Raw genomic sequence first — 12614 nt, 5'->3', positions numbered from 1 at the left:
TAAGATCTCCATGAGACAGGACAACTACAGGATATCCAAGAGAAGTCCCAGTGAGGGGCCAGTATTGACAGTGTAGAAACCGGAGACCTCAAACGAGACCAACGACTCTTTGCAATGAACACTTGAGAGTAAAGATGTATGGACTAAAGAGTATATTGTGTATTTCACTGTCACATACTACAGCTGCCACGACAAGACTTTTTTCTTTCAAATTTTAGTTTGTTTTATGGGGGAAGGGTTGCAAGGGCAGAGGGCAGATGTGAAGGGTGTGAGATCCAGATGTATGATGTGAAATCCACAAAGAATCAACAAAAACATTAAATTAGAGAAAAAAGTTCTTATAAGTGGAATCACACAGGATTTGCCATTCTGTAATTGACTTGTGTTACTCATATGTTATCAATATGGCAGGATTTTCTTCTTTTATATGATAGATATAAAAGAAACTTACCTCATACACCAAAGGTCATATATGGAAGCCCACAACTAACATCCCAGTCACTGGTGAAAACCAAGGGCTTTTCTTCCTTGATGAAGACCTAAGACAACATGCCTAGGCTTTCTACTGTTTTTATTCCACCCATATGTCACATTTAGCCATCTGAAGGACATTTAGGTTGTTTCTGTACCTTCGTCCCTGTGGATATGTTGCTGCAGTGAACACAGAGATATAGGTACTTCTTTAAGATTCTGACTTTAATTCTGTTGAAGATCCAGAGCTGGGATTGCTAGATCATAGGCTAGTTCTACTTTTGCTTTTCTAAGACCTCTACTTATTCTCCACGGTAGATACCCTGTTTTACAACCTTACCCACAGTGTGCTAGTGTTCTAGTTTCTCCATGGACTCACCAGCATGAGTTGTCTCCTATGAGGTAACCACTGTCTCACCAGATGCGAAGTGTTAACACAAAGTGGGCTTTCTAAATGTATCCTAATTTTTATTCCCTTGTTTTTATTGTATACATCAATACAAATTTTATAGAAATAAAGTGTTAAGTAGTAATTACATGTCTTCTGATACCTTTTTTAAAAATATTCTAATTGAAGTAGAATTAAATCACTTTTTCCCCTCATTTCCCTCCCTCCAGGCCCTCCCACATCCCCTCTCAAGTTGATAGCCTCTTTTGTTTTGATTGTTATTGTCACACACACACACACACACACACACACACACACACACACACACACACACATATATATATACACATATGGATGTGGGTACACAAACGTATATATAACCAACTAAGTTCATTTTCTTGTTTGTGTATATTGATTTCAGGGTGGTTTTGAATTGCATTTTCTGATGGTTATAATTTCAGGTGTATTTTTATAGCTAGGGTCCATGTGTGTATCTTCTTTTAAGAAATATCTACTCTAGTCCATTGTCATCTTTACAATAAGCTATATGATTTTTGCTTATGTTGTTTAGCTACAGGTTTGTAAGAATTCTTTATCATACAGGCAAGTGGAAAATATTTTCTCCCACTCTATAGGTTGCCCTTTCTCTCTCACTCTATTATATAGAAAGTTTGTTTTTAAAGTGATATAGTCATGTATGTCTATATTTATTTTTGTTGCTTGTGCCATTGCCAAAATGAATGCTATGACTTTTCTCTCTTCTCTTTCAGAACTTTTACATTTTCAGGTCTTGCATTTAAGTCTTTAATCCAATGAACAGTGCTCTCTCTCTCTCTCTCTCTCTCTCTCTCTCTCTCTCTCTGTGTGTGTGTGTGTGTGTGTGTGTGTGTGTGTGTAATTTAGTAGTCCTCCTTTTTTATGTAGAAGCCCAGTTTCATACACCATGACCCAGTGAGACTCACCTTTTGGGTGCAAGAATGGGTCATCAGATATAAACCAACAAAAATGAGATATATGCTAAAAGAATCAAGGACAAAACCTCACAGTCATTTCAATAGATGTTTAAAAGGCAATTGACAAAATTCAACACCATTTTGTCTCTAAAAATAGCAATATGATACCTCATACACCAAAGGTCATATATGGAAGCCCACAACTAACATCCCAGTCACTGGTGAAAACCAAGGGCTTTTCTTCCTTGATGAAGACCTAAGACAACATGCCTAGGCTTTCTACTGTTTTTATTCCACCTAAAACTGGAAGCCCTACAAAGAGCAGTGAGTCAGAAGAAAGAAGAAAAAGACATCCACACAATAATGGAAAAATTAAAATTCCCTCTCCAGATGATACAATCTTATGTGTAGAATCCCCTAAAGATGCTACAAAAATAACAAATAGTTAATAATTTCAGGGAAGCTGTAGGATGTAAAAACAATATACAAAAATCAGTTCTATTTCTGTACACTAACTATCCAGAAAGAAACACAATAAGCTAGCCTCATACAGTAACACCAAGAAGAATAAAATGCTTAGAAATAAATGTAAGCAAGCAAATGGGAGACCTGTACACTAGAACCCACAAAACACTGATGACAGAATGCAAAGAACACATAAATAAAAGGAAGGGTATTTCCCACTCATGAATTAGCCGTCTAATGTTGAAGTTTCTGTGCCACACAAAGCTGTCTATAAACCAGGCACAGTGGCCTCCTCCTATAATCAGCAGGCTGATCATTGCAACTTTCAGGCCAATTTTGGCTACAGAAAGCGTTTCAACCATCCTGGGCTATAGTATTTTTTTGAGACAAACCACTGACTCCTGTTGAATGACAATAGGTACTTTCATTCTAAGTGGCAAACTTAATGGATTTGGTCTTGAAGCATCATGTGCAAATGTGGTACAGGTTGTCTTAAAGGCCTACAGAGACTCACACAGGCCCTCCTCTTCCAGACTAAACTGAAAAAACTGGTTTTTCACAGAGAGAAAGCAAGCTTTCCTCGTCTCTAAGCCCATACACAAACACCATGTTTCCTCACGCCTGGTTAATTTGTTCCAAGTCCCTGGCACTTTACAACGAATTCAAGGTCATCTTGAGCTGAGCATTCTCCATCCTTGAGAGGTGCAGGACCAATTCTGTGTGAGTCAGAGGGAAAGCTCCAGTTGCAGAGGCTTTCTGCAGGCTCTGTGGAGACGCAAGGAGAGGCAAAACCCGACACTAAATGAGAACACCATCTACCTCCCTGACACCTGAACCAAAGAAGCCTTGTTTCACTACACAGGCTCCGCTTTTAAAATATGTTTCCAAATTACAGCCAACATGGAAATGGAGAGGGTGGGCGGCTCACACTGAATGGTCATTGTGTAGGAGTCTGGTTATCTCACCAGTTGTGTTACACAATAAAAGAGGATCAGATAAACACAGGCATACCCTCTGCCTCCATTGATAATGTAAATCATCCCTTGTTTCATTTGTCTTTCCTTCAGGCCGGATACAAAAGGCATAGAAATGAACAATTCATGTCTAAACACAGGAGAGCTTGAAAACTGGTGGATGTCAGATGTTTATTCTGGGTCATCATTAAGGTCTTGAGTGGATTTGCTTATAAACAGCAACTATTCTGTTGGTGGCAGCGGGAGAGACTGTGGTTTTACCATGTGGAGACGGCCCCTTTAAAGACACATTGCAAGTTTTCTGCCGTGCACAGTAAGTTATACAGATAATTCTTTTTACAGGCTATGAAGTGCTGTCTCCTGAGCAGCGCAGAACATAATGCACTAGAGAAGCAATGTGTTTTCTCTCCACTTTGCGGAAATGCCATTTTTCATTATCCCTTGAATGGGACCTTTCTGGAGATTGAGATGAGAGCAGAGATGCCCCTCCTGCAGATGGTCAGGCACGTCCTGACAAACACACAGCAAAGACCTCCATGGGAGCCTAGGGAGACCTCCCCCAGTAGCTTCCCACAAGATAGCTGGCAGCTCCAACCCCTTGAAAGATATGCATCCTTTCAACCCATCCATTTCTGCCGCCCTCTGTTCTCTGCTGAGGGTTTTGTGGGCTGTTGTTGTTTCTCCCATCTAGTCTGACCATGGCCCCGCTAAAGAAAAAGTGCCAAGACAAACAGAACGAGAGCCTTGGGGACCCCATAATGGGTACAGAGCGTGAGTGTGGTGATATTTCTTCTGATTCATGTGCAGATATGTTTTCTATTTGCTTTCACACACACAATGCACATTTTCCCCCTGGATCTCCAATAATCTGAACCAGGGTGAAACCATTACACAGTGGCCTTCAAACACCATGTCTCTGCTGAAACTGAATGAATGATCAGACATTTAAATAAGGAAACCCAGAATACCAGCGAATTAACATTGTTTCAATTGTTGTTGTTTTAGTGCTCAGAGCTGTTTAATCTTTGCTTTCTTGGAATCTCTCTTTCTCCCTCCCATCTCTCTACCCCCCCATCTACTTATCTCACCCTCCCTCCCTCTTTTTCTTCCTCTATTTCAGAAAGTATTCTTCACTGCTCCCCCAACCCTCATTTTTCTTTCCATTTCAATGATTTTGTTCTAGGGTTTGGTATTTTAGACCGAATCTGAGGTTTTGGGTATGCGGTGCACAGTGCCCTACCTCTGATGACACCCCTAGCTCCATGGTCCACAAAGCCAAATAGGAAGAAATAATTTCTACTTCATTTCTAACAGATGGGACAAGGGAAGGAAAGGCAGTCTTAATTGTCAAGATCCCAAGTGTCTGACTGGCTTTGCCCTTCTTTGGACCCTGGTGCTTGATGTAACCGACACCTCACATGTACCACATGTCGACTGACTATCGTCTTTGAAGTCAATCACAAGAAAAAAAAACTTCATGTTACATGTGGGATGATGGCTTTAGCTGTTCATCATCATCCCATCCAGAAGGTGGGTGAAAAACCCAACTGGGAAATAAAGCTGAGCATCCTCCACTGCAGTCAGCGGCAAGGCCCTCATCCGGCAGTGCCCCTGCCCCAGCAGTCAAGCCAAGGCATCCCACCATCGGGCTGCAGGTCCCAGGCTAAAGCCGAGTGATGGTTTTTCGTTTAGTTACTCAAGGATCAAAGGGAAATTATTCAATAAAAAAGAACTTAAAGGGGACTTCTGTGCCCACATAAACCTTAATCAAAAACACTTGTTCAAACGCAGCTTCCTTGGCCTGACTTTTCATCCACCCTTCTGCTCTGGGCGCGCATGTGTAATGAAAATAAGGATTTACCCCATTCCATTCCCCGCTCCCCCTCCTTTCAGCTGACCGTGACTTTGCAAGGGTGACATGATGGGTTGTTGCAGAGGAATTGAAGATGGTGTCACCATCCAGCATCCTGATGAGGAGGGGTAAAACTTATCAACAGACTGGGCAGGGTGTGTATATAAGCATGTTGTGCGTAGGATGCATACACGTGTGTGCTGAAACCTCTGATATCACGAAAGGAGACAGTGTGTTTCTGTCAGAGATGTGGATTGCTGGTCACCGCCTCTGCAAACGCTGCTCCTGAGCCTCCTTCAGCTGCCTTGTCCTCCCCGGCCTGCCCAGCCTGCATTTGAACTTTGCACTTGAGAGCTGTGTGGCTTCACACTGTCATGTCAGAGATTTGTCGCACTCTAGCCTTAGTCACAGCCTCCTTTTAAGAATAAAGCACAAACTTTGCAGAGTCTCTAATATCTAGGTGTTCAGCAGAGGAGACTAGAACATGAGATTCCTCCCACTGGGAGCACACCCACACCACGGATTCTCTAAAATCTATTTATCTTAGTCACGACCTCTGAGCATGAATAGAAGAAGGTGGTGAATGTTCCCTGTAGCTTGTGTGCCTGGAAGCAGTTAGAATTTATACAGTTACAATTACCAGGGAGAAGTGAGGTAACATATATATATATATATATATATATATATATTTGTTTGAAAATCTGAACATTCACAATATGTCCTGTTTTATGCCATTACAAAAGGCCTCTGCATCTCGGTGTAGCTCCCCTGCTATTGTGTTGCTGATTTTGTGATTGTGAGACTAAGGAAAATGGGAAAAGCTAACAGCAGATGATCCCACAAATGAATGGTTCACATACAATAATAGATAAGTGTCTGCCGTGAGTAAGGAGGAAATGGATACCTTCAGCAGAAAAGCGGTGGTCCTTCGAAAACTGAAGATAAGAGTTTAATTACTCATATGGAAAGATACAGGAGGATGTGAGCTGAATTTGATTGAAGGGAAATAAACTTCTTGTCAAATCCCTGGGTGCTGGGCCAACACTTTGCTTGAACTCAGTCTGTCTCTGCTGTGGTGCATTCGGAGTAATGCGTGTTTATTCTGCCTAATTGAGGAGGCTGGACGCTAATGAGTTTTCTGAGCACTCCAAGGAAGAATGCCGCTTGTGAAACGGGAGCCAAAGGGCACGTGGAAATGGAAAAAGAGATGGGAGAGAGAGAATGTTCTGGGAATGTGGGGAAGTTCATTTTAGAGGACTGGGAGAAATCCAAACGAGATATGTTTTACAAAGAGGTGATGTAGCTAAAAGACATTCCTCATCCAAGTTAGAACTAAACTACAAACCCAGGGTCTGCCTCTGATCGCCCATACATGACAAAGGCATGTATGGACAAATCATGCCATTTGATTCTGTCCCTTGTATATGATACATGGAATTCCCTTGACTGTTGGTTCTTAATTTTTGTTTGGATACAAGGTCTTGCTATGCTCTTGAACTCGTGATCCTCCTGCCTCATGTGGCAAGTACTGTGATTATAGGTGTACATCACTCCAGAGAGCTATCTCAAGTTTCTGTGTGCTCATAAAGGTCATGTTCCTCAGGCATCCTAAAAATGTGAAGTTCCCCCCCCCACACACAGAGTCTAAAACTGAGACTTCAAAATCTGAAATACCTAATCAAAACTGTGCAGATAAAGACCAGCGCTTTTTCTAATGCCAATATCCATTCGGTTTAAAGTAATGAGGTTGAAATGCCTCAAGACAAGAGTGTTTAGCAGCATCGACTCACACAGGATCCACTCAACCCCAGTCTCTGCCGTGATGCCCTGGGAATTAAAGGGGAAATAAAGAACAGGATCTGCCACGTGGCTTTAGGGTATGAGAGTAAACAGATGGCATAACAATGGTCCTCAGAACAGCTTCAGATAAACATATCACAGAAGAATAATCAGAGCCATCAGAGGTAGAGGAGGATGGGGGCATCCGTGGGCAAGAGATTGTAAGGAAAGGGAAAGAGGCTGAGTAACGTGGATGACTAGGAATATTCTGGTTGTCTGGTTTCTACAAGTTCTCATCTGGGGCTGGAGGGATCATTGCAAGATGTCTTCATGTGTGGTTGCCTATACCTGATCTCCCTCTCCCTCTTCCTCTCTCCCTCCCTCTCCTCTTCCTTTTTTCCCTTTCTCCTTCACTTTCCTCTCTCCCCTCTCTCCTGCCTCTCATCTCTCCCCTCTGCCTCCTTCTCTTCTCCTTTCTGCTCTTTGTCACCGGATCCACCAAGTCTCAGGTTCTCACAGCATGGCAAAGTGGGACCCTACTTTTCTTTAACAAGGCAGCTTAGGTTTCCAGGACAGTGTTCCCAGAGACACAAGCGAAAGCTGCAAGGTTTCCTATGACCTTGGCAAAGCCAAAAGTCACTTCAACTGCATTCAAACATTCCAGCAGATCACAAGGATCAGCTGATAGTCCAGAGAACAGGTATTAAACTTCTTCCCTCATTGGAAACAGCAGCAAAATACATGTGTAGCCAAATGTAATCTACCCCAAGAAATAAAGAATAAAGTAGAATGGCTTAATGAGATGTCAGTACTAGAAAGAAAAGGTGTTCATCGCAAGAAGCATGGGGTTTGAAGGTAAGGCAGAAAGACTGTACACACAGGGTGTTTACTCTAGGCTGTGGGGACTGCCTTTAGTTAGGGAAATAAAGGTATCATAATCTTCCATCATTCTCAGGTAGTGGACTAGGCAGAGGAGGGATGGACACTGACATTCCCATCAGAAGCTCCCTGACAACATGATGTGCTGCCAAGGCTCGTGTGGTTGCAAAGGACATAAGCTCATTCAGGCCATTGTCATACAAACAAAGAATTCAGTAGACAGGCGCAAGAGTATCCTTAGCATTAATGAGCTGGCTTCATGGAAGTTTGACAACCCCTGACACTGCAAACCCAAAGCCAGGGCCGCCCTGGAATCCTGACGGGGGCCTGAGGTCTTCCATCATTTTTCTGACTGATCTCTTGCCCTTTTGCACGGATGAACTCTCTTCACTGACTCATCAGAATACACCTGCCTGAAAACGTCTGCTCTAGGCCAGTGTGGCCCGTGATCACCACATAACCGACAGCTTTCCATTCCAAGCAGACTGGGTTCTGCAAAGGGGACATCTAGTTGGATTAGACCCATCTCTGGGCTGGTTTCCTTGAAGTCAAGTGTCCATTCTTGGTACAGTCAATGATGACTGAGAGGCAGGCTTAGCTGTTCAAAGAGGAGTCACCTAAATGCATCACCCGGCCCCTCCTGCCACCAGTGAGAGAGCGCAGGTGGGAACCCATTGGAAAGAAAAGGCATAGACTATATAGGTGACAAGAAAGAAAGACTGTGTGAGAAGCATGCCAGCCTGGATCTGGAGACCCACACAAGAACAACAGGACAGTTTTGTTCCCAAGCTACCCTCCACTCACATTCCAAACCCCTTCCCTGACCTGACAGAGTCAGGCCCATTTCCCATCAAATGTGTCCTGGCAGCTTTGATGTATGAATTAGTGAAGTAATGCACAGTAATGGATAATATCAAGAGAGATCTTTTCTTATCTGGCCCTCACAGAGGTTTTTAATGCTTCTAATAGTATTGGGGGCTCCTGGCCCTCTCTTCCTACACTATTCTCCAGCATCTAGCTCTATGACCATGTCATAAGGGAAAGATGGATGGCATAAGTATAAGTGCTTTTGTATTTCCAATGAAAATTACTAACCCAAAAAGCAAGCAAGGAAACAAATCCTGGTCAGAGAAAAGTATTGATTCTGTTCATAGTTCATACTGTCACAGGAAAGAAATGTAAATCAGAATTTCCTTTTTCCCTAATTAACACACACAATGCAGGGTAAATTTTAAGTTAATGAGAACCTTTTCAACACCAGCGAATGATGTTGCCTTTTTTATGGTAAAGGTAAGTATGGAGTATATTAAAAACCACCATTTTCTTGATAATCAAGCTTACCTCAACAATAACTTTGGACTATAGCATTCCTTCAGAAATGCTGTCTACTCAAAATGCTTCAAACAGCAGCAGGGAATGGAATTCTGCTTGGGTAGGAGAAATGTGACCGAACAGTCAAAATCAATTTGTTCAAGTGATTGACACCAGGGACTGTGTGTCAGGCAAGCTCTTTCATGCCATCTGGGCTCTGATTATGATCAATAGGTATTTGTGATATGCCCAGGAAATGTGCTGTTTGATTACTTTTACATGGGAGAGAAGACACAAATGTCTCAGCCCAGGGTCCCCTGATGTGGCTGTAGAAGCCAGCTGATGAATTATTAGAATACAGAGTTTGCACTGATAAACTTTTGAACTTTCATTGAACTTGTAGATTAAGAATAGGCAGTTTTTCCAAGAGGAGAATTCACCAGACAACCAACAATTTTTCTTTCACATATTTAAGCGAGATGTTCGATCTGGTAAGGAAATAATAGTAATTTATGTCTTTGATAATTGAGAAGGATTATAGTTCTATACGCAGAAAAAGCAACCATCACCCAGGCCCTGTGAGTCACAAACCCATTAAAGAAGAAGCCTCTAGCTTAAAAGCAGATGAAACCTCTGGGTCTGGAGGGTGGTATTTTCCAAGAGGGAGTTAAGAGAAGGGAAAGAAATCCCCAGGCACTTGTAAAATTAAGGCTCTGTGTCTGCCTTCCTTCCAAACCAGCATAATGACAATTATCGGATTCAGCTTGATACCCCACATTGAAAGAAGAGCATGCATGATCAGACCCATTTCTCTACAAACTTGTTTCTATTGCAAATGTCTCCACATCCACACACACTTCAGCCTACACAGACCCTTGTTGAGAAGCACCTAGCCCCACAGCATCAATGAAGCTGCCTCCTTATAATCTGCAGAGATCCATAACACTGTGGACATCATTCGTCCTTTGATATTTAAAAGCTGCCTAGAGAAGATTAAAGGTTAAGCAGGAAGATTGCTGACCACCTGGAAACATGTTTGGTGCAATCAACTTGCCACAAGAAATCGTTGTACTGATAAAACAATGTTGACTGAGATCAGGTTCCTGAGCGAGAAGAATTACTAATTCCGCTGCTGGCACACTGAATAGGTTGTATTAAAAATATACGCTGGCTTGTGGCTCTTTGACTTAGTGGACACAATACATCAGAGATGTCTGTTAGGTGCTGGGCACTCTACCGCTCTGTAGCCCTTACTAATGATAATAACACCTTCTTTGAAGAACTCTTCACTGTGATGCTTTGTTTCCTTGGAATTCAATTCTAGTCAATTCCACTACTGTTTTAAAACGCACACAGTAGATATTCAAAGATGAGGACATCATTGGACCATCTGTTAATAGCTGGGATTATAGTAGCCCAGGTGTTACCAGGTAAGATTGGGAAACAGCCAGCAAGCTTGAGGATAGCATTCCTAAATATATGGTCATGGGTAGAACAAGCTCTGTTTGGCTGCTCTAAACTAAGCTAGTTTGGTTATTGCGGGTGGTAATTTCTTGAATTTCATGAGTAGTGGGGTTTAGAGAGGGCAATTATAGAACCTAGAATCTGGTAGTAAAAAGTCATCAGGAACTTGGACAGGTGTAGAATCATGTTATTCTCTGTGCCTCTTTCTAACAGCGTCTCTGCCGGCCATATCACCGTGTTGTCTGTCCTCCTGTCTTCACTGACTTGGATTACTCAAGATTTCTGTTTCTGAATCACATGGCTTCTATGACCCTCTCATGACATCAACTATCCCCTAGCATTTTTAGCAATCACTGATAACCACCCTTTCTGATTTTTATAAAAATAAAGAGAGAGAAGTTAGCTGGCCAGCCCCTGCATGAATTACTCTTAGTATTGCTTTTCCAGTGATGGACCAATCCTCTACAGCCAAAAGGACGAAGACAAAGGGTATTAACAGATTTGGCATCTAGAAGGACAATTTAGTGATAAGGGGTTTGAGGAAGTGTAAAGAGAAGCCTTTTCCTTGAGAGAAGCCTTCCCTCCAGCCTGATTACAGAGCCGTATGAGTCCCAAATAAACACACAGGAGGCTATATTAATTATGAAGCTGTTGGCTTTGCTTGTTTCTTACTGGCTAGTTCTGACTTAAGTATTTATCCCATAATTGTTAATCTAAGTATTTCTCTTACCGGAGAAATTTCCGGGCTTCCTACCCCATGGCGGTTACATCTTGACTTCCTGTGTTTCTCCTTTTCAGAGTCCTCCTGGACTCCTAGTCCCACCTATCTTGGTTCCCTATTGGCCAACAGTGCTTTATTGACAAATACACAGGACTTCCCCAACATCTCCTTTTTTCTGTTTAAACAAAAAGAAAGGTCTTAATTTTAACATAGTCAAATTATATATAACAGAACAGTTAATCAAGTAAGAACATAGTTACAATATTTTAGCAAGATTTAAAGAAAATATCATCCATCCCATCCTTGTGAGTCCAAAGTTCTATATGTAGCTTATCTTTTATTATAACTAAGGAAAACTATAATTATAACTATCTGCCTTCAACTCTATCAAAGACCACAGAAGGATAATATATAAACACTAAAACTTACAGAGACATCTTAATGCCTGGACAGTTACCCGAAGTTTCTCTTTAACATTGGGGCATCCATCTTCAGCCCATAGGCCACAATGTGTCCAGAAGATTTCTCAGCAAAGCAGGAAATTTCAAAACTCTCCATCTGCATTGGCAGTCTGTCAGTCATTTCTCTGTGTCCTGCAGAAAGTCTCGTAGACTCTTCCATGAAGCAGGAACCCTGTAAGACTGAGTTCAGCAGTCACTTTCCTGTGGGTCCTGCATGTCCAAATTATACAGCAACAGTCAAGCAGTCTAGGCAAGAGCAGTTTCTTGCTCAAATGGCTAATCTTGCCATGTTGAAAGCAAACTCCATAATGAGTTTCTTCGATGCCCATCTTCCTCTCAGACATAATTGGTGCTGCCAGGAGCAGACATTTCTCATTGTCAAGAAAAACCTAAACTATTTTAAATGCCATCTTCTGAAGGTCTTTGGAAGGTTTGAAGACTACCTGTCTCAAATATATTTCTCTACACCTAAAAAACCTAACTTACCGAACTATAAGTTCTGACTATTATAAATAACTATCTATAGTCTATATTTAATTATGCATTACGTTTTAAAAGATCAGTATAAGCACAATACTTAATCAAGAGGAAAAATATACATATCACAAAATTGACCTTGAATTTGTATCAATAAATGAAAAACCATACCCATACCATAATTCCCCTTTTTACCATTAAAAAGAGATTGGCTATGATCATACTAGAATGGGTATTTCTGCCACATAAACAGAATAAAAAACTGAAAACCTATATAGAAAAGATCTCTGATTTGATATTAAAAGGTAAGTTAAGGCTTCGTCAACTGACTGGGAAAGACCCAGCTGAAATTCTTGTACCTTTAACAAATAAGGAAATTTCCTCCTTATGAAAGGATAATGAGTTTTGGCAAATAGCCT

Source organism: Mesocricetus auratus, unplaced genomic scaffold (genome assembly GCF_017639785.1).
Source record: "Mesocricetus auratus isolate SY011 unplaced genomic scaffold, BCM_Maur_2.0 Super-Scaffold_100020, whole genome shotgun sequence".
In the NCBI taxonomy this organism is placed as follows: domain Eukaryota; kingdom Metazoa; phylum Chordata; class Mammalia; order Rodentia; family Cricetidae; genus Mesocricetus; species Mesocricetus auratus.
The sequence above is the reverse complement of the archived record's forward strand: the minus strand, read 5'-3'. Positions refer to the sequence as shown.